The sequence below is a fragment of the Petromyzon marinus genome, chromosome 24, assembly GCF_048934315.1.
Source record: "Petromyzon marinus isolate PM22_M1 ecotype Great Lakes invasive population chromosome 24, UKy_Petmar_22M1.pri1.0, whole genome shotgun sequence".
In the NCBI taxonomy this organism is placed as follows: domain Eukaryota; kingdom Metazoa; phylum Chordata; class Hyperoartia; order Petromyzontiformes; family Petromyzontidae; genus Petromyzon; species Petromyzon marinus.
In genome coordinates, this window is record NC_133690.1 from 3,247,655 (window position 1) to 3,271,284 (window position 23,630).

At 46.0% G+C, this 23,630-nt stretch overlaps 1 long non-coding RNA gene across 1 annotated transcript; it reads right to left on the reverse strand.

The window, feature by feature from the left end:
- Positions 1–318: 318 nt before the first annotated feature.
- LOC142928872 (uncharacterized) lies at positions 319–6,319 on the reverse strand. The gene is made up of 3 exons (XR_012945183.1): positions 5,815–6,319; positions 4,869–5,053; positions 319–2,598 (listed from the first exon to the last, which is right to left on the reverse strand). It is a non-coding gene; the product is annotated as an uncharacterized LOC142928872 (long non-coding RNA).
- Between the last annotated feature and the right edge of the window lie 17,311 nt (positions 6,320–23,630).

Below are 23,630 nucleotides of genomic sequence, written 5' to 3' on the forward strand. Positions count from 1 at the left end.
TCGAACATCTAGGGCAGTGTTTTTCATTGCGAGTCCACTGCGGGCCATTGGCAGCCCTGGAGTGCAGCCCATGACATGCGGCCACCCGACAATCCTAATATATAAACACCCAGGTCTGTGATTGTCATTGTGACTAACGCGGCACGGATTGGTTTAAGTTCCTCACGTGACCGGGACCAAGCAGCCAACCAACGCTTGGCGGGGCTATAGAGGGGCGGGTGAAAGTCCGCATCGAACCAAACCCCCAGCAAGGCCATCTACTTAACGACGAGAGGAAATTCACACGAAATGCCGTTTTCAATTTAGTTATTCCAGATGTAAAATGATATAAGCTTTTAATGAAGAAATAAAATTATCTAATTCAAAACATAATACAATTCAAAGATGTTTCATTTTAAAGCTTCAAAACGGAGCATCGGGTGCTTGCGCAAATCTGTCGTTCGTGTGCAATTTTTTTCGTGACATTCCTGGCCGAAGGCCGTAAATGGTTGTGAGGGGTGCCACAGGCGCCCCCGAACAACCCCTAGGTACACAAATGTGAAAACACCCCCCTTGCAGGCAGTGCGGCGGCCCTCATACTTGTCGGCGAAAGTGCATCCCCTGACTCTGCAAATGAGTCAACACTGATCTAGGGCCTCATGACCATGGAACTGTAGCACCACTCCTGACAAACGGGCGACACCGACCGTGTCATCACCTCTCACGTGTTTCGTGCTGAATTAGCAAAGCCAAGCACCTGCTCCAGGCCAGCGTTAAAAGCCACCCGACTGCAGCGTTCTGGCCGGATGTGAATAAACCAGGCGGCCCATTCTCACAGACTGTGGCATCATCCCACTGCCTGCGCACGAGAAGGATTCTCAGACACTTGACAACGAGGTGGGGTGGGGGGGGCAGCTTAGCAACACTATTGAGGAAGTGCGTCGGCTTTGCTTCTCCACTCCACTACCGACAGTGACACGTTGTACACGTACAGTCCTTTTGTCAACACACTGCTGGACGAGGGCCCGTGTCCACCCCTGTGTGGTTCAGTGGAGTTGTTTCACCGTGCTTCACCACGCTGCACAGTGCGGGTCGGTGACGTTGGGGAGCGCAGGCAGTGGAGTGTAGCACGGTACAATGAACTTTGTTGCACTGCCCTTTGCCAAAAATGTCGGAATCAATGGATGTATTCATACTGGAGGAATCTGATGAGCTATGGAAGCTATTTTTCACAGATGTCCAGTCGGGGTGGGTCAGAACGTTACAAAAAATAATACGAAAACACGATGAGAGTGAAAAGGAGCATATAGGAAAGGTAAAGAAGTAACTTTTTTAAAAATATGCAGTCCTCAGCAGCCTGTAGCACCTATTGTATGCACGGTGGTCACCCATCCAGCAATATCCATGCCCAGCCCGGCTTAGCGCGTCACAATATTGGGGCGAATTCCTCGGTGGTTTGGTCGTACGAGTTGACGCGATGCATTGTGCTTAACCAACTGGGACTTAGTAGAGGCCCAAGCCAGGTCCAGACGCCAAATGATCAGAAGTGGTAATGTGTGTAAGGAGAATATGTAACAAGACATTAGGATATTGTAGTGCAGCAGTGCCTACATACCTATGCCAAAGACAAAGATGCCCCGTATAGCCTGAACACACTGTTGGGGCAAGTGCTGTTGGCGAGCACCTATGAAGGCCCGGAACGGTACACGAGGGCGTGGGTGGTCAGCACCACGCCCGGCCACCTTTGTCTCCCCCAGTGGCGGTGTTTACACACAGCCCATCAGGTCCTTATTTGAGGCTGAGTCGACCGAGGGGAGGCCCAGGACTAATTCAGATAATCATCACTGGTGTTGGCCTTGAGCGCGGATCGAACTCGGGTCGCCGGATTTGTAGTGCAGCACGCAAACTACTACACTACCATTCCCCATGCGGAGGAGACGCGCGCACATAGGATGAGACACATACACAGGGATTCCATAATAAAGGTTTTTGGGCTAGATCGCGTTATTTATAAATGTGTCGTAACCCTCCACCACCCGACACGGCCAATCAGTAAAAAAGTGTCACGTTTACAAAGGACAAATAATTCACTACTTTAGCCCACCGGTGTGTTGAAGAGTGAATGCACATCATTGAAAATTTGAGTACGACGTTTCGCTGGTAATTACATCCAGCATCATCGGGCAATTTGCCAGAATGGTGAGGCCTTCCACTTGCTCCCGGTCTTAAATAGAGCAGCAGCAGGGTGACGTCATCATTTAATTCATTCAGGGGCAGTGATTTGAGGCGGAGAGGGGTATTGTAATTATATAATCGATTGGTAATCATTCAATTGTTATTCATTGGTATTTGTTTCCCTTATAAAGAATTGTGACTGTATTATATGAATATTTTTCTTTATTTAATAATACACTTCCAGGCCGCACTAAGCCTGTAGCTGTCAAACTGACAGTGATTCCACTCTGTTCCTGCACGTAAACAGAATCACACGCGAGCACAACGGAGACGCACCAGACAGGCCTCTGTGTGGTTTCTCAGAATTTTCTTCTCCTCCACTGTGAGATTGTTGCCTTCCATTGCAGCCGCAATGTTTTTATCTTTGGATATCACTTCCGTCACCTGCACACTCCACACACACGCGCGCACACGCACGCATGCAACTTTCGTTCGAATGCAATTTGAAAGAATTCGGGTGAGAGCCTGCGGAGATTCACAATGCATTTTACAAGGTCATAAGCATGTTTGTCATGACGACAAAAGTGGTAAGGCCATTTATGCTTCCCCTCCAATGAATGCTGCTCGCGACGAGTGGTTGATTGTGAGTGACCGGCAAGGAGGAATCAAGCACACATCAGCAGCAATGTGGACAGTTGAAATATGAATTTCCGAAAACCATATCCTCACATTGAATGCCAAAAATAATAACGAGATGCCATACATCAAACAGGCTGTGTGTATGTCATGTCTCATCAGCCACATTCCCATATCAGGGCAATGCATTGTTGTTTCGATGTAGCCGTTTCCACCCAATTGTAAACGTCGCAAAAATTCAAACCTAACTTGTTTTTCCTCCCCCAAAAAAATAACGAACAAAAACTAGTAGCAGTGTTGCTGCTCTTCTAATGTGCAGTTGCACAAGGGTGCCACCACCTTTGATGGCGGTACGTTTCATCTCGTCGCAACATCTGGGAAAAAAAAATTCTGCACAAGCGCCAGGCTCACGCCCCATTCATTGTGCAATTTTTTTCCGACTGAAATCCGACTGGGGCCTCATTATTTTTAGCTGTGAAGGCCGACTGAGCAGAGCAGCTCACTTTACAAGGACAACCACAGCTGAAGACCCTCGGCAGTGGCCGCAACAGAACTTTCTGCAAACAGGGCAAACAATAAACAGTGCTTATGCACAAATCAAAAACAGTGTCAACAAATCCTGTCACAGATATATGAAAAAGAAGTGAATACCTCAGTGGGCTTTGCCTGGTAGGATGGGGATGGTTTAGTTTTATTTGTTTGTGTTTGGGTTATTTATTTACCTTTTTTGTACTATGAACTACTATCACGTGTAAATTTCGATTTAAAGCTTTCGTGACTGCAAGGATTCAACTTCTTTGGTTCTTTCGGTAAAGTCACGTAGAATGAGAATAAAATAATAAATTGATAAAATAAAATAACACAATAATATTCTCACGACGTTTCGGCCACAACACAAGCGGCCTTCATCAGACAGTCTCGTCCCTTCACCTGATGAAGGCCGCTTGTGTTGTGGCCGAAACGTCGTGAGAATATTATTGTGTTATTTTATTTTATAAATTTATTATTTTATTCTCATTCTACGTGACTTTACTGAAAGAACCAAAGAAGATACTATCACGTGTCTTTGAACTGTTTGTTGATGTAACGTCTTTACCCGCCCCTACTGGACATCTGTAAAAAAAAAGCTTCATAGCTCATCGGATTTCTCCATTATAAATGAATATTTTCATTTTTTATTAAACAGACTCAGATATAATGCAGCTGAGTGACAGCATTCAGCAATTGCCGAAGACATCCTGCAGCATGGCCAGAAAATGTTACGAAATGATCACAAGTCTCTCTACTCTTTGGTCAGGGTGCACCAAGTAATACTCCGAGTGACGTTGAGCAGCTTGAGCTGGATCGAGGAGGAAGGCAGGTTACTGTAACAAACACTGAAGTTGTCACCCAGAGGTGAGCGATGAAGGGGGAGACCCACGCCCAGTTGGTGGCATAATATTGTAAATAAGACTTGGAGGGTCAGGCATTGACTGTGCTGCAGGATCTGGCAGAATGAAGAATGGTGAGATACAGAATCAACAGCATTGACCGTGACAGTGGGTTTGTGAGATGTGGTGGTAGCAACGGCATTGACTGTTTGTAAAAGGTTTATGGGGTTTTTTTTCTTCAAATTATTTTAAAATACAGTAAAACCTTGGATTGTGAGCATAATTCGTTCCGGAAACGTGTTTGTAATCCAAAGCACTCGTATATCAAAGCACTCGTACATCAGTTGTGATCACGTGACGCTCGGCAGTACAAAGCGTACACGTGCACTACTCGTATTGCAAGACCTCGCTCGTTTATCAAATTAATATTTATTTAAAATTTTTGCTCGTCTTGCAAAACGCTCGCAGACCAATTTACTCGCAATCCAAGGTTTTCACTGTATTGCATTTTACCTATGACATTACGCACACAGCCGTATGATGACTGGGCTTCTTCAGTGAGATGCGGGAGATGAGGGGACCCCAAGTTTTTCTAACAGAGTACCCAAAAGGAAATGTCTCATGACTTGGTGCCGGTTGCAGAGAGATTAAGAATTTTTTTTTCAGACAATGAAACAACACCAAATGTTATATTTTAAATGATGTCACCTTTTCTGCTGGCTCCACCGCTTTGGCTGCATGCTCAATACCTATTGGGCGGCCACAGCACCTCACCCGTGACATCACCACAGCCAGGAGTCTCATGCGCCAGTCACTTGAGGGCCAGGGGCTGCAGAAGAAAATATTGTTCCTCTGCGTCGCCTCCACCCCCAAAGGAAGGCAAACGACACGGTCTGCGAAGACAAAAATAAAACCAAATTAAACTCGCACGCACGGCAACGGTAGACTTCAACTGAAGAGGCGGGATATTACCAAAACAAATAGGTCGCTTTTGTAAGTTAAGATTCATCCTGGTATCTTGTTTGAGTTCTAAACCTGGTGAAAGAAAATAACACTTGAAACTGGTGACACGGCTCCTTGAAACGGCACAAAGGAGGGTGAGAGGTGGCTTCGGGTCTAAAGCAATGCCCTGTGTATGAGAGATAAGCGAGCGATAGTGAGGTCCAGAATTAAAATCACAGTTCCCAGCTGGAGACCAAAAAACCCGTGTTCTCAAGCACAGCGTTTGATAGTCACAAACTGCACACACCAAAGCATGCGAACAGTCCAACCCATTTCCTTCGGTACTCACTGCTGTCACGACAAATTCTGAGGGCCCATTTGACTTTGCACAACTTTAAACTGATACGAGTTGCTTCAAGGAAGAAGCGTGACAGGCTTTATACTTGAAGACACAAACCTGCACTCTGTGTTCTGGGCTTTCTGACCTTTGCCACGTTTGAACCTTTGCTAATGAGGAACACAACCAAATTATCCGTGCCATGATAGCACTATAGTTACGTTTAACACGAAGGCTTTCGTGACCAATATTATCCACATATTTAAGAACGAAACAGGAGGATTTCTCCACGTATCTGGCTGTCGCCTGATCAGGCTGGTGGTAATTACTGGCGAAACGTCGTACTGAAATTGCAAATGTTGTGGGTTTACTCACCGAGTCACCCGCGAGATGAGGGTGAGGGGTGAGTCGCCCGCGAGGTGAGTGAGGGGTGAGTCGCTCGCGAGGTGAGTGAGGGGTGAGTCGCCCGCGAGGTGAGTGAGGGGTGAGTCGCTCGCGAGGTGAGTGAGGGGTGAGTCGCTCGCGAGGTGAGTGAGGGGTGAGTCGCTCGCGAGGTGAGTGAGGGGTGAGTCGCCCGCGAGGTGAGTGAGGGGTGAGTCGCCCGCGAGGTGAGTGAGGGGTGAGTCGCTCGCGAGGTGAGGGTGAGGGGTGAGTCGCCCGCGTATCACTCGCCCCGCGCCGGCCCCACTTGATAGGGAACATCTGCGCGATGACGTCATCGTTGCAGCATAACATGACGTCATTTGCCGACAGTTAACAGCAGGCGTGACGTCGGGGGGTACGTGCAGTCTTTCCCATCTCCTTCGTTATAGTTTAAGTTTCTATTTAAATTGTTACACGGATGGTCCCGTTTAGCCTATCGCCCGACTATTTTACGTAGGAAGATCCGTGGTGTGTGGGCGCTGGGGTGGCTAGGAGATGTTAACTACCTCGCCTGGTATGGGGCCATCCACAAATGACGTCACGCACCTGGGGGGGGGGGGGGTCAGACATTTGTGACGATTGGGACGAGGGGGGGGGGTGAGAAATGTGACGTCACATCAAAATGCGCAACTTTAAATACATATAGACAACACGTTCTACTTTATTACATATACTTTTTAATGTTTTCTCCTACAACATCAGAGTGCAGCGCCACATTAAATACGCACTACAATGACAATAGTTTAATGCGATTTGAAGCATGTTTTAGTTGGTTGGGGGGGGGGGGCAGAGCTTTGTGACGTCATATTTGAGGGGGGGGTCTGACTTTTGTTAACACCGTGGTGCTAGGGGGGGGGTCAAAAATCACCCAAAATCGCGTGACGTCATTTATGGACGGCCCCTAAGATAACTGCTACACTATTTTTTATAACTTTATTTTGGCGATTTCGAATACGTTTTGGTTGCGCCATATTTGTTTGTTGTAGTACAGAGTTACACTGATCACTTTAATCTAAATTGCCAGAGATAGCCGGGCTAGCAGCAGATAGAGCCCGGGGTCCCCATGAAGGACCCAGTGTAAGGGGCACTTACCTCTGGTGCAGTAATTTCTCTCTTGTGTTAATAAACCGGCGGAAGCCCTTACCTGGAAACTTGCCTCCGAGTCGTCATTCACCACACAACATATTTATAATGGGCCCCAAGCGTGGTGATAGTGTTTATTTATTTAAGTTTTGTTAACTTATTCTTACGTTTATTTTTGTTTCTTTTATTTCTGTTTAGTTAGGTTTCGCACGTACGTGTTATATATTTACTGTCGTTATTTGTATGTGTGTTTCTCGCCAGCCAAAATTAAATGTGCAAGCTAAATATAAAGGCTCTCTGTTTTTACATTCGTCCTTGTTCTGGTCCCTCACCAGACGAAAGTGCAAGGTGTTCCTGTACCTGGGGGGCTGTGTAAACACCGCCACTAGGGGGAGACAAAGGCGGCCGGGCGTGGTGCTGACCACCCACTCCCTTCGTGTGCCGTGCCGGCCTTCATCGGCGGTGCTTGCTAGCAGCACTTGCCACAACAGCCTGTTTTGGGGATACGTGGGATCATCTTCTTTGGTTCTTTCGGTAAAGTCACGTAGAATGAGAATAAAATAATAAAATAAAACAATAAAATTCTCACGACGTTTCGGCCACAACACAAGTGGCCTTCAGGTGAAAGGAGCAAACCTGTCGGGACTACAGAGCTCATTCTACGTGACTTTACCGAAAGAACCAAAGAAGATGAATCCTTGCAGTCACGAAAGCTTTAAATCGAAATTTAAATACGTGGGATCGTCGTTGTGTGCGTGTCTGTGTGCGTGTCTGTGTCTGTGTGCGTGTCTGTGTTTGTGTGCAATTGGGAGGTGGTCCCCCTTCCGACAAGCAAGTCAACGTCAGGGACTTAATGTTTCATTTACTTTTCAGTATTATTAAAGTATTGAGTTTCACAATGCTTACCTTTTGGTGAACTTTAACATATTTTGTAAAACTGTCCTATATGTACATTTAAATATTGTAGGTACATGATTGCGTTACAACTTACGAACAGTTCCGGATGCGAACGGGTCTGAGGAACGGAACCAGTACATAAGTGGATAACCGTCCCGTGCAGTAATTTAGCACTTAATTAGCTAGTAGTCACATCACAAATTCAATGTCAAATTCAAACTAAGACTGGGGGAAAAAATGTCAAAAAGAGCAATGTAAAAATCTTATGAGTTAACATAGCAGAATCACAAAAATAAACAATGCCAATAATTTACTATCAGATGCCTATACAGAGTGCTTCACTACGTGAACAAAAATGGCACCCTACCATCTAAACCAGGGGTCGGGAACCTTTTTGGCTAAGAGAGCCATGAAAGCAAAAAATTTGGAAATTTATTTCAGTGAGAGCCATATAATATATTTTAAAAGTGAATTCAACTAAATGTCAGTATAATAAGCCTCTGAATTTATTCTTTTAAATAATGTTGTTATAACACTCACCATTAATGCGACTTCTGGTGCTGCATGGATTTGCTGATGTCTTTGTAGTCGGGTTGGTACTTGGTGAGGTTAAGCTTCATGCAAGCGTTGAGGCTTTCATCCGTTAAACGTGATCGTAGGTTGGACTTGATGTTTTTAAGATGTGAGAATGACTGCTCACATGCGTACGTAGATCCAAACATGATCAATACAGCAATACTCACACGCTGCAGTGTGTGGTATGTGACAGGAAGCGCGTTCCAAGTTTTGAGAATCAGCTGGTCTTCGGGTTGGAGTTTTTTCATTTCTGTCCACATGTGCTTGCTCGCCAACTCCGCTTTCTGTCGTGTGATTCTTTCCAAATCTTCATTCAGTGACTTGAACTTATTCACCCACATGTCTGAGGCCTTCAGGTCAGTCACTTCTGCTTCAAAATCTCTGACGGAGACACCAGGGATGTAATTCAGGTCGGCTGTGTTCAGTGAACACTCGTTTGGATGGGTGATGAACTTAAAAAGACGAGTGTGCTCACGAAATTCTCCAAAGCGTGCTTTGAAGGACTGTAGGAGACTGGATGTGCAGCCAGCTAGCTGGTGGAGATCAAGGTTTTGAATGGGCTCACTTGCTGTGCATGCATCTTTAAATTGGCTCAGTTTTTCAAAATGTAGTAAACGACCTGTTTCAAGATCCGTGATGAAAAGCTCCAGCTTGTTTTCAAAAGCAAATACTGCTTGTTGAAGGGATAACACTGTATTTCCAATGCCTTGCATTTTCACGTTGAGCTGGTTCAGATGTTCAGTCAGATCTACGAGATAGTAAAACTTGAGGAGCCACTCGGTGTCGGCTAGCTCAGGATGCCCGACGCCTTTCATTTCAAGGAAAGTCCGGATTTCGTTCAGGCAAGCCGCAAAACGGCTAAGCACCTTCCCTCTTGACAACCAACGCACATTGCTGTGCAAAAGCAGACCAGGATAGTTATTTACAACTTCATCCAGCAGTGTTTTAAACTGGCGATCATTTAAGGCTCGGGCAACAATAAAGTTGATCACACGAATGACCAGCGACATCACTTCGCCAAACTGCCTGTCACACATCTGAGCACAAAGTGCCTCCTGGTGTATAATGCAATGGAAACTTAGGATGGGTCTATTTTCATGTTCACGGAGAAGCGCCACAAATCCTTTGTTTTTCCCCACCATACACGGAGCACCATCAGTACACACTGAGAGAAGTTTATCCATAGGTAGACTTTTTTCTTGAGCAAACTCCATGAAAGACTTGAATAAATCCTCACCTCTTGTGGACCCTTTTAATGGCAGAACAGCAAGACTTTCTTCGCGCAGTGTGTCACCAACAGCATATCTTGCAATCACGCTGAACTGCGACAAATGGCTCACGTCTGTTGACTCATCCAAAGCCAGAGAAAAGAACGGCGCTGCATTTATGTCCTTCACTTGCGTTTCCTCCACTTTGTTTGCCATCACGATGGTACGATCATGAACAGTTCTTGCCGACAGAGGCATGTCTTGTATCCGTTTGATTATCTTGTCTTTGTTCGGAAGATCATCAAAAAGTTCATTGGCTACATCCAGCATGAACGTTTTAGCATACTCGCCATCTGTGAATGGTTTTCCGTTCCTCACTATTGCTAAAGAACCAGCAAAGCTAGCCGAATTATAGTCACCTTGCCGGGTCCATACGCGGAGTTGCTGCTGGCTAGCTTGCACCCTGCTCAGAAGCTCTTGGCACGCTTTCTTTCTGCTGTCTCCCGCAGGGTATTTTGATGCAAAGGTAGCGTGGCGCGTGTCGAAGTGCCGCTTTACATTCGACCGTTTCAACGATGTAATTTTGTCATTGCAAATTAGACACACCGCAGAACCCGCTCTCTCCACAAAGGCGAATTCTTCGGTCCATTCGTCCTGAAATGTACGATACTCGTCGTCTTTTTTTCTTTTCGCCATCTTCTTCGTCGAAGGGTTAGCTTTGAGCTAATGACCGAGCAGACGCAGTCTCAGACTGATTCAAAAGGGGGCGTTTACCTGTTTTACCCAGCAACGGCAAACGTAGGCCAGTATCATCCAATTAAAATAATGGACAATTGCTCCTGCAGCCCTGAACAGGACATGCGCAGTGAAAAATCGATGGATGGATTAAAACAAGTGAGAATATTTTGTTTTATCTGCGAGCCATATGCAATCATCAAAAGAGCCACATCTGGCTCGCGAGCCATAGGTTCCCGACCCCTGATCTAAACACATAAAGCAAGACAGCGGGCAAGCAAGGTCACAGGTAGCGATTGTGGGGCCCGACGTCCACCCTGACCTCCACCCTGACGTCCACCCTGCCACCCTCGCCGGGCAGGTGGGTCACGACGTCCACCCTGCCACCCTCCCCGGGTAGGTGGGGCACGACGTCCACCCTGACGTCCACCCTGCCACCCTCGCCGGGCAGGTGGGGCGCGACGTCCACCCTGACGTCCACCCTGCCACCCTCCCCGGGTAGGTGGGGCACGACGTCCACCCTGCCACCCTCGCCAGGCAAGTGGGGCGCGACGTCCACCCTGACGTCCACCCTGCCACCCTCCCCGGGTAGGTGGGGCACGACGTCCACCTGTTGGGCTCCTTCCTCCACCGCGTCGGTCAACTCCCGCCAGGCCCCCGCTGAGCGAGTGACGGGGGCCCCCGATGCTCGCGCTGCTGGCCTCGGAGCCACACGGGGCTAAAATACACGCCCATGCACACCACAGCTGTCACTATTAGAGGGGCCGCGGAGCGCGCTATTACCTGCGAGCGCGCTCACACCTGAGCGATTACCTCACTCGCGCAAGACATGGTGACGATCCCGCGGTCACCACCCTGCGTTCACTCTCGCCGCATGTTCCCCCACCGCCACCGAGGACTCGGCTTGCACACGCAGTCGCTCCACACAGAAATTGCAGACACCACACCATCGACGGTCTGTGCTAACTTTTTATTCTCGGCGCAAACCACAATCCCTTAAAGCTGCCCAGTCGGCACTACCGGGGGGAGTATCTTGCGAGAAAAGCCTAGGCCTACTGCCGTCTGCGCTCCTGCTCACCCAAGCGTCCTACCATTTACCTGGTAGCCGTACTCGCGGCGTCACACGGACGCTGTGTGAGGCGGAGGGAAGAGGACGAGAAAGCCTTGCCTAACACGGCCTCGTAGTGGCGAATGAGTGGCGAATACACACTGCCTTTCTCGCTTTTTCCACCCCGGCTTCCCAGATGTCGTGTATGACTCATCGCGGCTGGCCCGGTAATCTTTGTGCGCCCATACACTATTAAGCCAACTCAGGGGCACCGCGATGTGACTTGTCCTGCGAGGGTCGGCCAATCCCCTGGCACCGGGAAACCGTGGGACTTTCCTCATAGGAACCCTTCGGATTAAAACCCGTTGTGCCAAGCAATCCCATGCCAGGACACTACGTGTGTGCGCTGTCTGTGTGTGTATTCAGTGTGTGGCCGCGGAGTTTGCAGAGTGGCTTCGAGGCCGTGGCACCACACAATCCCTGCAAACTCCAGCATATGTGTGTGTGTGTGAAAGTGAGTGTGCGCGCATGTGTGTATCTGTCTTTATTTGTGAACCCGAACAGTTTGACTTTTGAACAGGCCTCAGGAATAAGGAACCCGTTCGTAAGTCGGGGGACTGCCCGCTCTTTCATTTGCGTGGCCTTTCTTTCTTTGGTCCATCGCGGGATGCTTTGTGCGCGCCGGCTTTTTTGGTTTGATTATCCCGGGCAGGCTTCGTTGGATGCCCAGGCATCTTCACATCGGGCTCCTGTCGGTTCTGCTCTTCCGCAGCGTCCAATCCCTTTTCCACGTCGGGGGCAGTCGTTGATTTTTTATTTCGCGTGAAGCACATTACTGAACATAAAAGGGGACAAGGGAGTAAACGGGTTAGTGTGAGCCACTAAATGCACATGCATGTAAGTATCTGTAGTTATCTATTTGTGCATGTGTGGGCTTTTCTCCGGGTCAATCTCTGCCTGCATCTTTCCGCGTGTATCTTTGTACATGTCTGACACTGTCCGTGTCTATAGCTGTCTGTGTCCTTCGTGTCTCTCAAAGTGTTTGTAAACGTGTCTCTGTGTCTCTCTAGATCTTAAGAGATTGAAAACTAATTTCTTTAGAAACTGCTCGTTGTTGTGTTTAGTTTGGTGTCCTTTACCCCGCCCCTCCGATTAGCACTGTTGGCTACGGAAATGTGTGAAAGAAATTCAACATATACACATCTCCTACGATGATCTGCAGAGGACTCTACTTGTTAAAAACGGCTCTGCTATCTGGAGGAACAAGCTAAAGGCTCACCGATGCAGAAGACGATTAAGCATAGCATGGCTGGCACGACCACGATCAGTGCAATCACGCTGGTCTTCGTGGGCTCAAACTCAGGGTCGTAGTCTGGCTCTGGGATGACGTCGGGATCGACGTCGTCCAGAACCTCCAAAGGTGCTCGCCGTTGCTTTTCCAAAATAGTTCCTGTAACACAAAGACAAAGATAAAGGTCCCCCGTGTAGCCTTAACAGACTGTCGGGGCAAGTGCTGTTAGCGAGCACCTATGAAGGCCGGTAACGGTACACGAGGGGGTGGGTGGCCAGCACCACGCCCGACCGCCTTCGTCTCCCTAGTGGCAATGTTTACACACCGCACCAGGTACTCATTTGAGGCTGAGTCGATCTAGAGGAGGCCCGGGACCGGTTCAGATAATCGTCACAGGTTTTGGCCGTGAGTGGGAATAGAACTTGGGTCGCCGGGTTCATAGCGCAGCGCGCTAACCGCTACACTACCGCTCCCCACTTCCTGTAACACATACATGCATACACGCGCAGGTGAGTTAGTGACGTTTACAGACTTTAAAAAAAATCCTCGAACATTTTTACATCATTGCTTTTTGTAAAAACCTAGCAGAGTGAATTTAGACGTATCCCTGGCAGCAATGTGCAATGGCTGTATCTACGTTGAACTTCTTTCACACCGTAATGTAGCCACCGTGCTAATCAGAGGTGCGGCGGGCAGGGGGGGGAAGGACAACAAACTAAACACAAACATCAGCAATGTTTAAGAAGGCAGACGCGTCGGGTGATACGAGCCGGCAGCAGCACTCTGGACAGCGCTGCTTGAAGGGCCCCATGCAGAAGTTGTGAGCAAATCTTTTTTGGCCATTCTCACACTCGTGAGGTTACTCTGCTGTGACATTTTGAAGGGTTTCTCTGCCTCCTGACAATAATGCCCAGAGTGCACCAGGAAAACAATTCAGAAGACAACGAAGTGCCTGTAAAGTGTATTGTCTTTTTTACTCGGCTTGATATGGAGACTTAGTAATGACATGGTGACACTTTTTTTGAATGTTACTGCGCTGACGTCACCACAGTGTGAGCGAAATTCATTGTTCCTACAATTTTGATTTGAAGCTTTCGTGACTGCAGGGATTCATATTCTTGGTTCTTTCGGTAAAGTCACGTAGAAGGGAAACAATAAAATAATAAAAATATAACATATTTAATTATTATTTTGTTTCCCTTCTACGTGACTTTAACGAAAGAACCAAGAATTTTTTTGATATATATTTTATTATTTTATTGTTTCCCTTCAACGTGACTTTACCAAAAGAACCAAGAATATGAACCAAGAATATGTTCCTACAATGTTTCTGCTTGTTGCTCTACCCCTGCCTAGTTATGCAAATTGAGCATCTCAAGGCATTGCACATGCATGGAACGATGCATCGATGTTAATGAGTAAAATGAATACTTCGATTCATCATACTTGGATTGCAAGGACAACGCGACAGATTTTACGAGAGTCATATTTTAGGAGTGATATAAATTGCACGCAGTGAGGCATTCCTGACGTTATAACTCCAGGATGACGTACGTTCGCAATAAGACAGGCAGACTTCCTTATTCTCTTTCTGGCAGGATTCGCAGCGCAGGGCAGATACATACGTGGGTTCTGCGGACAAAAAAACACATGGACGGAGTTAAAAGGCTGTTGATGTCTGCAGATTGCAGGGAATATTGGGGTCACGAAAGTTCACGTGATGGAACCAGATGTCACGTGCATTTTCAGTAGGGGCAAATGTAAACGCTACGAAGTTCCATTCATCACCTTTTTGATTGACTTTATTCGCTTTTTTTCTCAAATAGAGATAAAAATATGAAACCAATTTGTACGCATGTTGAACTGCTTTCGCACCGTACATAGCCAACCGTGCTAATCGGGAGGTGCAGGAAGAAGGACAACGAACTAGGCACGTACATTTCCTGCAGGAATGTCGGTCACGTGGTTTGACCATTTACTCGTCACACCGTTCAATGCGAGTTGGTGACCGTGGGGAGGATTAGGTTTCGGTCGTGGCATCAGGATCGGTTTGGATGTCACCCACCTGTGACGTTACGCATGACCAGCGATCAAACTCAGACCGCCGCGACACCCACACGATAAGAATGATAAGCGTTTACTTGCCCAGTCGAGTGTGTCAAGCAATTGCATTTAGAACACGGTGAGCGAGTTTAAGGTCGAAATAAGCGACATGTGATGACTCCAAGCAGTCTGGTACGTTCAGGATAAGACTAAAAACAAAACTGTTGTTGAGCAGGGCCCTACATTTAGACGTTTGGCCAATTCCACGCAAGACCGTTTGGCAGGAAACAAGCGCACTTGGAGACTGTGCCTGCACGTGAGTTGAGAACACTCAAGAGTTCAACACGAGTTGACTCCTCGATACGTTGCTGTGCTGCCGTCATGCCACGACTTCGTTAAAATTGGGCTTTACTTTCAGGTAATCCTTTATTATATTATTCAGTTAGAATATTACAGTAGATCATCGATTGTCCGGTGGCTTCGGGGGGCAGGGGGCGCCGGGTTTTCAAAAACGCCGGATAATCAAATCACTATTTAAAATTGCTTATTTTTGCACGCTGTGTATTTCGGTGTTGTACATGTGCTTTTGCGTTTAAAATTTGTTTACTACATAACATTTGCATAAATATCCTACTCTAAAATAAAAATCCTAATAAAAAAGTGACTATTTACTGTACCGTACTTACCACTCTAATCTCGAAGACTGGAGTATACACATGAAGCATTTTCATTGTTTAAGTTGTATGTATGTACTGTATCATGTACAGTATATGATATTTCACAATGAAATCAAGCATAGCTACCTTTTTTGTCACGCCAAACGGTGCCTCTGGAGGGATTTTGCCAAATCGGCCCGGGACTGCCGGATAATGTGGGAAGCTGCCGGATAATCGAGGATCAACTGTATTTGGTCAATTGTCAGCAGGTTTAGCCTGTACATGTGAAGTTGGTGCAGGTTTTCCAGATAAAAGCCGGGGGGAAAGTGTTGCATTCAAAAGTAAACATTTGTCATGACAATGTTAGAATGTTGGGCAAGCGCCATTATCAAGCGCATGGTGACGTCGTCGTTGACGTGCTTGAACGAGCGTGATGCTGAAGCCGACAGTCGGTAGCGCTCGCTCACATTTCCGGAATAACGCTCGGACCTTTTTGGCCTCATAAATTGTCCACGCACACGGGCACATGCACACATGCGCACACGCACATACACAAATACAAAGTTCGAGCACCTATGAAGGCCTGCACGGCAGACCAGGGGGAGTCAACCTAGGGGAGGCCCAGGACTGGTTCAGATCATCATCACTGGTGTTGGCCGTGAGCGAGAATCGAACTCGGATCGCCAGGTTCGCAGCGCAGTGCGCTAACCACTAAGCTACCGCACTCCAGACACATACACACACACGCGCACACACGTATGCATACTGTCTCATGTGATAAGCTGATAAAGACGCAGTCATGGCACCCATACCGTCTTACAGAATCGCCAACATATATACAGGTGTACACAATCTTACCACAGACAGGGCATGACGGTTCCTTCAAAGCTGAAAAACAAAAAGGAAAGGACAAAACGTAACGGTAAGTTAAATTATATTCGCATTAGTTGCTTAACAACACAGTCACAAATCCCATACATCACCACCACACACAGCAGGGAGTGTAACCAGGTAAGGGTGAAAGTGTCCTGCTCATGCCACTGCTGGCTAAAGGGCCTCCACTCGAGGTACAGAGATCCCGTCTACAGAGTATTTGGTCTACTCTTCCAAGGTGGCCAGAGACAGGAATATCCACACTTTGCCACACCGTATTGGACGTGCTGATCGACTGATTATGGTGTGTCCCCATGCCTACCGCTCGGTGGACAGAGGAAGAAAGATTTGACAAACTTGCATTAGGGTCACAAGGAAGCGAGCATGGATACATTAAGTTTAATATGTGGGCTTTCGCGACCAATATACATAAGAGGTTTTCTGGGTTAGATCGTGTGAATATAAATGTGTCGTTACTCCCACCACCAGCACCACCCAACACAGCTAATTAGTAAGGTTTGTCACGTAAACAAACATGTCAGTTACTAGTTCAGCAATAACCGGTGTGTTGAAGAGTAAACCCACAACATCTACAATTCGAGTACGACGTTTCGCCGGTAATTACAACTAGCCTCATCAGGCGACAGCTAATTATACCGCTGTATTAATAATAATGATCCTATACCAAACGAAAACCTCTTATGGATGGACGCATTAAGAGTTAAATTTACAAATCTGTACCGCGCACAAGAGCAAGTGGGAGGGGACAGGTGTTAGCTTGATGCAGGTTCGTGAAGCATCAACAATGCCGTACTATGGTTAGTCTCGTCCCCACCACGGTAACGTGTTAGACACCGGTATTCTCAACACTGCTCATGTGAGCAGGAGGGAGGAGGAAGACAACGATTGATGTTTGCGTCACGCTGGGTGTGAGGGTGCAATGGGCAGGACTTACTCTTCAAAGCTTCCTGAAAATCCTTCCATAACTTGATGAGTTCTCTCCAGTAGACTGCCATGAGAGAGAGAGAGAGAGAAAAAAACGAGTGAACAATTTGTAAATACAGTAAAACCTTGGATTGCGAGTCACTTGGTCTGCGAGTGTTTTGCAATACGAGCAAAAACTTTAAATAAATATTAATTCGATAAACGAGCGAGGTCTTGCAATACGAGTAGTGTACGTATATGCTTTGTCTGCCGAGCGTCAGGTGATCACTACTGAGCCGATGGTTCTTCTCTCTCTTTCGCTGTGGGATTGTGGGTAATCGTCTCCCATGCTCGGTCTCAGTCGGCGTGCCTCACTCGTATAGTCAACATCCGTGCGAGCGTATACTGTTTACTATAGTACTATAGTGTTTACTACAGTATAGTGTTGTGACCACGTGTGTACTGATTACTACAGTACTATAGTGTTGTGACCACGTGTATACTATTTACTACAGTACTATAGTGTTGTGACCACGTGTGTACTGTTTACTACAGTACTATAGTGTTGTGACCACGTGTATACTGTTTACTATAGTACTATAGTGTTGTGATCACGTGTATACTGTTTACTATAGTACTATAGTGTTGTGACCACGTGTATACTGTTTACTACAGTACTATAGTGTTGTGACCACGTGTATACTGTTTACTACAGTACTATAGTGTTGTGACCACGTGTGTACTGTTTACTACAGTACTATAGTGTTGTGACCACGTGTATACTGTTTACTACAGTACTATAGTGTTGTGACCACGTGTATACTGTTTACTACAGTACTATAGTTGTGACCACGTGTATACTGTTTACTACAGTACTATAGTGTTTACTACAGTATAGTGTTGTGACCACGTGTGTGTGCGTAAAGCATTTTTGTTATTTTTGTCCAAGTGTAGTGACTGTTCTTTAGTAACTGTACTGCAACAATGCCCCCATGAAATCCTCAAAAGGAGGCAAAAGCAAATGTCATTGGATAGGTTCCTTGTTAAAGTCGCAGAAAAATAAAAAGATTCCAGTGAGCCAACAGATGCCAGTGATTCCGTTAGTGACGGTGAAAGTCGTCCTACACAATAACCCTCCTCCTCTCCTCTCTCTCGTCTCCCTCACACCAGACATGATTAAATTAAATTAATAAATTTGATTACTTTATATGAAATTAAAATAGGAAAAATATAAAAAGGTTTTTTGCATTAATAATTTTTACTTGAATATTCTTGGGGTTGTGGAACGAATCATCTGAGTTTCAATTATTTCCTTTTGGGGAAATTCGCTTTGATATACGAGTGCTTTGGATTACGAGCACGTTTCTGGAACGAATTATGCTCGCAATCCAAGGTATTACTGTATAGTGCAAATACTTTTAAAATATTGCTTCATGATTGCCCCTGTACATGTCTGTCCATTGTACTTGCATTAATTTTTTACAGATGACAGCTTTCAGCTCCAGGAACTGGTCACACTTCTGTGACGGTGGCCCACATTTGCATTCATCACGACAGTTTCCAAAACGTCATAAATATTGCAAGCCATTAAAAGGATGCCAGCAATGTCTTTATAGTTACATGCAACCTGTTTCATTTTGCTTATTCGTGTCTCGACGATAAATCATCAGGGCCATATTATCCAATCGGAACAGTAGGTACAGTAGGCACTGTGCCCAGTGCCTACAAATACTTAAGGGCCTACACAAACTAAAGGGCTTACGAAGACACATTCTTACCACGTTTTTTGTTTGTATGTATTATAAAAAATAAAATGTAACCAGGATATCTTCTTGAATAAATATATTTGTATATCAAGGATAGGCACAGTGTACAAAGAGGCAACGTCACGTCAATGTTATCTGTGGCACGCAGCACGCTCCCATCAATTTAGGGCACATACTAAATAATACGCGTATCAGTAATGACGTCTGTACAGCACCTGGACGAAGTACCGTGCGAAACAAGCGGAGTGACAGCGGCGGTAGCAGTAACATGGGGCAGCAGCAGTAGCAACTGTAGAAAGTTGTCACTGAAGGCCTACGAAACAGAAGTGCCCAGGGCCTACAAGAACCTTAATCTGGCCCTGTAAATCATTGATTTTGTTATATCATTCAATTATCCCTTTAAAACATTTTGCAGAACACCTTCCGAACCAGGCAGGTGTGTGTTTCTGGCTCCTGATCACAGCCTGTAGAGTTCTCTGGTGTCCTCTCACATGAATCCCAAACTCTCATTCGTGAAAAAATTAACATCGCCAAAACATCCTCATGCAGCGGGACCCTCCTGAAGAGGAGTTTTGAGACTCAGTCAGGATTTCTTTGGTAAATAATGAACATTATTGTACAAGGTGGTCTAAATTAGTTTAGTGAGAAATTAATTTCGTATTTATATTTCGGGAAATTAACTATTGGGCCATCCTGTAGATCTGCCAGCATTATTTGGCTCATCATACAAATCCTGTTGCATTAATGAAAATGATTAATAATAAACGTGTTTTTTGGGGGGGGTTAAATCACGTAAATATTAATCGCCCGATGAAGCTGGTTGTAATTACCAGCGAAACGTCGTACTCAAATTGTAAATGGTGTGCCTTTACTCTCCAACACACCGGTGTGCTGAAGTAGTAACTAATTGGCACGTTTTGTTTACGTGACAAACCTTACTAATTGTCTGTGTCAGATGGTGTTGGCTTAACAACACATGCAATGTACAGGTGGAAAAGGTGGAGAACATATTTTTCTTGTCGCGCCTTCTCCTGGCAAGCCAGGGTATAGCAGCACCTCGACGCCCACAGTCAGGGAGTTCCGTAACATGTGTGCGGTCCACCAACCCTCGCTGCCTCCACAGTGCTGGAATACAGCAATGTATGGCCACCATCGGCAGGCTAATTTCTTGGATTACGAGAATTTCATAACCAATTATACCACTATTGTGCTTTTTGAGGCACACACAATATTTTTTGTAGACATATTTAAATGTCTACCCAAAATAGTGTACCTTTATTAAGTAAAAATTACTTTAATATATATTTATTTTCCAGTTTTGCCCCAGAATGATATAATTCTGGGTTTTGGTATTGATAACAGCTGGGTGGTTAGTTTTCTTTTTGGGGTTATCTTTTGAAAAGTTTTTGTGAAAATATTACAAGAGTCTACGGCGCACTGAGAGATGAAATATTCCCAAGCATAGCAAAAAGCAACCAGTCGGATCTCTCAAAACAAATCAAAACTGAATTTCCCACAGTCAGGCTCAATGTTTGTCCCCACACTTACTGGCATAGTGTTTTTGACTCAGCTGACCGGAAACTGTGAATGACAGAACCAATACATAGTTAACAAGGCAGGAGTGATCAAGCACATAAAAAACGGCAGTGTTTGTGTTTATGCTGATACGGAGTTGTGCGAAGCGCACATCATAAACAAACCGAGACAGCATTGAAGGTGCGACCAACAGACATCACGTGTTTAGATACCAGGGGTGGAATGATTAACCGTTGGGTCTTAAGCTCACGATACGTGCAACGAATCACTCGTGTATGAGCCCATGGTGTATCCCTTTCGATTTACATTGAGTCACGGGTTCACGTGACTCTTGAAACCACGAGTTGCCACGAACATGACTGCAATTATCAAATAAATATTTAATAAATATTTTATAATTCTCGTTGGGCCAGGAAATCCTCAACAATGTTAAGACTTTTCCGGAGAGTTATGCCATATTTTTACGGAAGAGGGTGATCTTGCTTTGAGAAATCCAAATTGTTTATTTTGCAGATAATTGATCAGCATTCGGGTGTTTGGCCAATACCAGTAATGTTTTTTTTTGCTATGGGAGGACATTAGGGACCTGGGCAGAAACCCATGCAGAACAGGCGTAGAACAAACTGCGCGCAGAGAGGTGCACATGTTGGGAATCAAACTCAGGTCTTGCTGTAATGCTCAACTAAACTACTAAAACTATGTTTTATTTCACCAGGTAAAGCCCACCGACCTATGTCGCTCTTTTTCAGAAGCGACCTGACCACAAGTGATGGCCCAATGAAGTGGCGTATCACGTGGACATTTATAGCAGCCGAATACTCTAAACGCGTGATGTTGATTCTAAATGTGAAGGGGAAAACTGGAGGACCTGGAGAAAATCCGCACAACCGCAGGAATAGACATGCAAACTCCAAATATAAAAGCATTAGGGTAGGGATCGAACCCTCGACCTCCTGTATACCCGGCGAGGTAGTTAACATCTCCTAGCCACCAATTGTGTCATTGAATCGTTCCACATTGTCATGGAGGGTGGGGAGGTATTCAAATGTATTAATGGCATTACTGTATTTGTATTAAATTAACCGATTTGCTATCCACGATGTTCGCCGTCATTACTTTGAATGCAGTTTTAATTCGTAGCGATCTAGGCCCTGGTTACTTTCATGTAGTCAAACTTTTCGTTCAAGTTAACCGTCACAACACCCACTATATGCGTGCAATTTTCAGTCTTTAGCGTGAGTAGCAACACTCACGGCTAACCGTCTCTTCTCTCACACAAATACAGTAGGCCTGTATATTTCAGAGTTCAACGTTGTCGATGTTAGGATTTGTAAAACAAATTGACGATCCTTTTTTTACTTTCAGATCATTGATTTGAGGTAATTACGTAGTACCTTTGTGCTTACAAAAGTGACGTCAAACGATGCAGGTTTCTTTTACAGGCCAGTAAATGACACAAACATTTCATTTCCACTTACGTATTTATCAACTAAAAGTGTCAAAAAAAGAGTAAGATCATCCAAAATATAGCTAGGGCCGTTTTTGGATATTCAAATCAATCTGACAATGGGCAACAAAGACAAAGATCCCCCGCATAGCTTTAACAGACTGTTCGGGCAAGCGCTGTTAGCGAGTAGCACCTATGAAGGCCGGCACGGCACATCGGATGGTGTGTCGCCAGCACCACGCCCGACCACCTTTGTCTTCCCAGTGGCGATGTTTACACACCCAAGGTCGACTCATCTGAGGCTGAGTCGACCTAGGGGAGACCCAGGACCAGCTCAGATAACCACCACTGGTGTTGGCTGTGAGCTAGAATCAAACTCTGGTCGCCGGGTTCGTAGCGCAGTGCGCTATCCGCTACGCTACCGCTCCCCACACAATGGGCAACACCGATAGCAACACCCGCCATTCGCCACTAAGTGGCGGTGACGTCACCAGGGCGCCTGTGCCAGGCCAGGTGCACTGAGGCCACGTGACGTGTCGAAGGCCCGCCGACAAGAGGTCTCGGGACAGACCTAGGTGCCATGGGCTGGCTGACTTGAGACGACTGGTAGATGCACCAGCTGTACTCCCTGCTGTGCCAATGGTCAATACACCCACGAGCACACACACATTATACCCCTTTGTTGGGTACACTGTCTTCATATGCTCTTGCATTGCTACACGTAGATCGCTTTTTTGTCTCAATCCACTGATGGATGAGGGTTTCCCCATGCCGTACTCGTCATGGAGGTTATTTCACCATGCTGGTCGTTGTGGGTTGGAGTCAGTGGTGGGGGCTGGACATTGGAGCATAGGAGATCAGTACAACGATGGATTTTGCGGTGCTGCGTTTGGCTAACAACAGCCTGGTTGAATTTAGATGCTCATGAATATGAAATTGCAAGGTATATATATCAGAAACTTGCACGGATGTTTCAACTGCCATGACGGAGAACGATGTTTTTTATTTTACTATTTTTTTACCAGGTAAGGCCCACTGAGCTAAATAGCTATTTTTCAGAAGCGACCTGGCCACAAATGATAGCCCAACGAAGCAGTTTACCAAGTGGAAATGTATAGCAGCCAAATACTCTCAACGCATGTCTCTAAATATGGAGGGAAAAACCGGAGGACCCGGAGAAAAATCCATGCGACTACGGGGAGAGAGAGAGAGACATGCGAACTCCAAATATACACGTAGGCTTTCGCGACCATTATATACAGTCGTTAGGGTCAGGATCGAACCCACAACCTCCTTCATACCAGGCGAGGGAGTTAACAGGGGACCACGAGATTGCAAGTTATATAGTGTACAAACCATTACACCGTAGCATCACGCTGCTCATTTGTTAGACAACATATTCAGGTGTTGGATTTGTTTTCTCTCCAAAAATCCTGGAAAACTGTGGAGCAAAGTATCGGTTTGTTTGCGTTCTCTTGAGCTAGGCTGCTGAAACAACTTCTGCCGAGAGCGTGCGAGTCAGCCCGCTGACATGCCCCTCGAGTCCGAATGCACGTACCGTCTCCAATTCTGTTGTTCATCTCCACAAACTTGGAGCCCATGGTTTGCTCCACCTGCTCGTACAAATCTACAAGACGGTGAACAACATGCACGCACGGACACAGAGCGTTCCAGTTAACACGGCC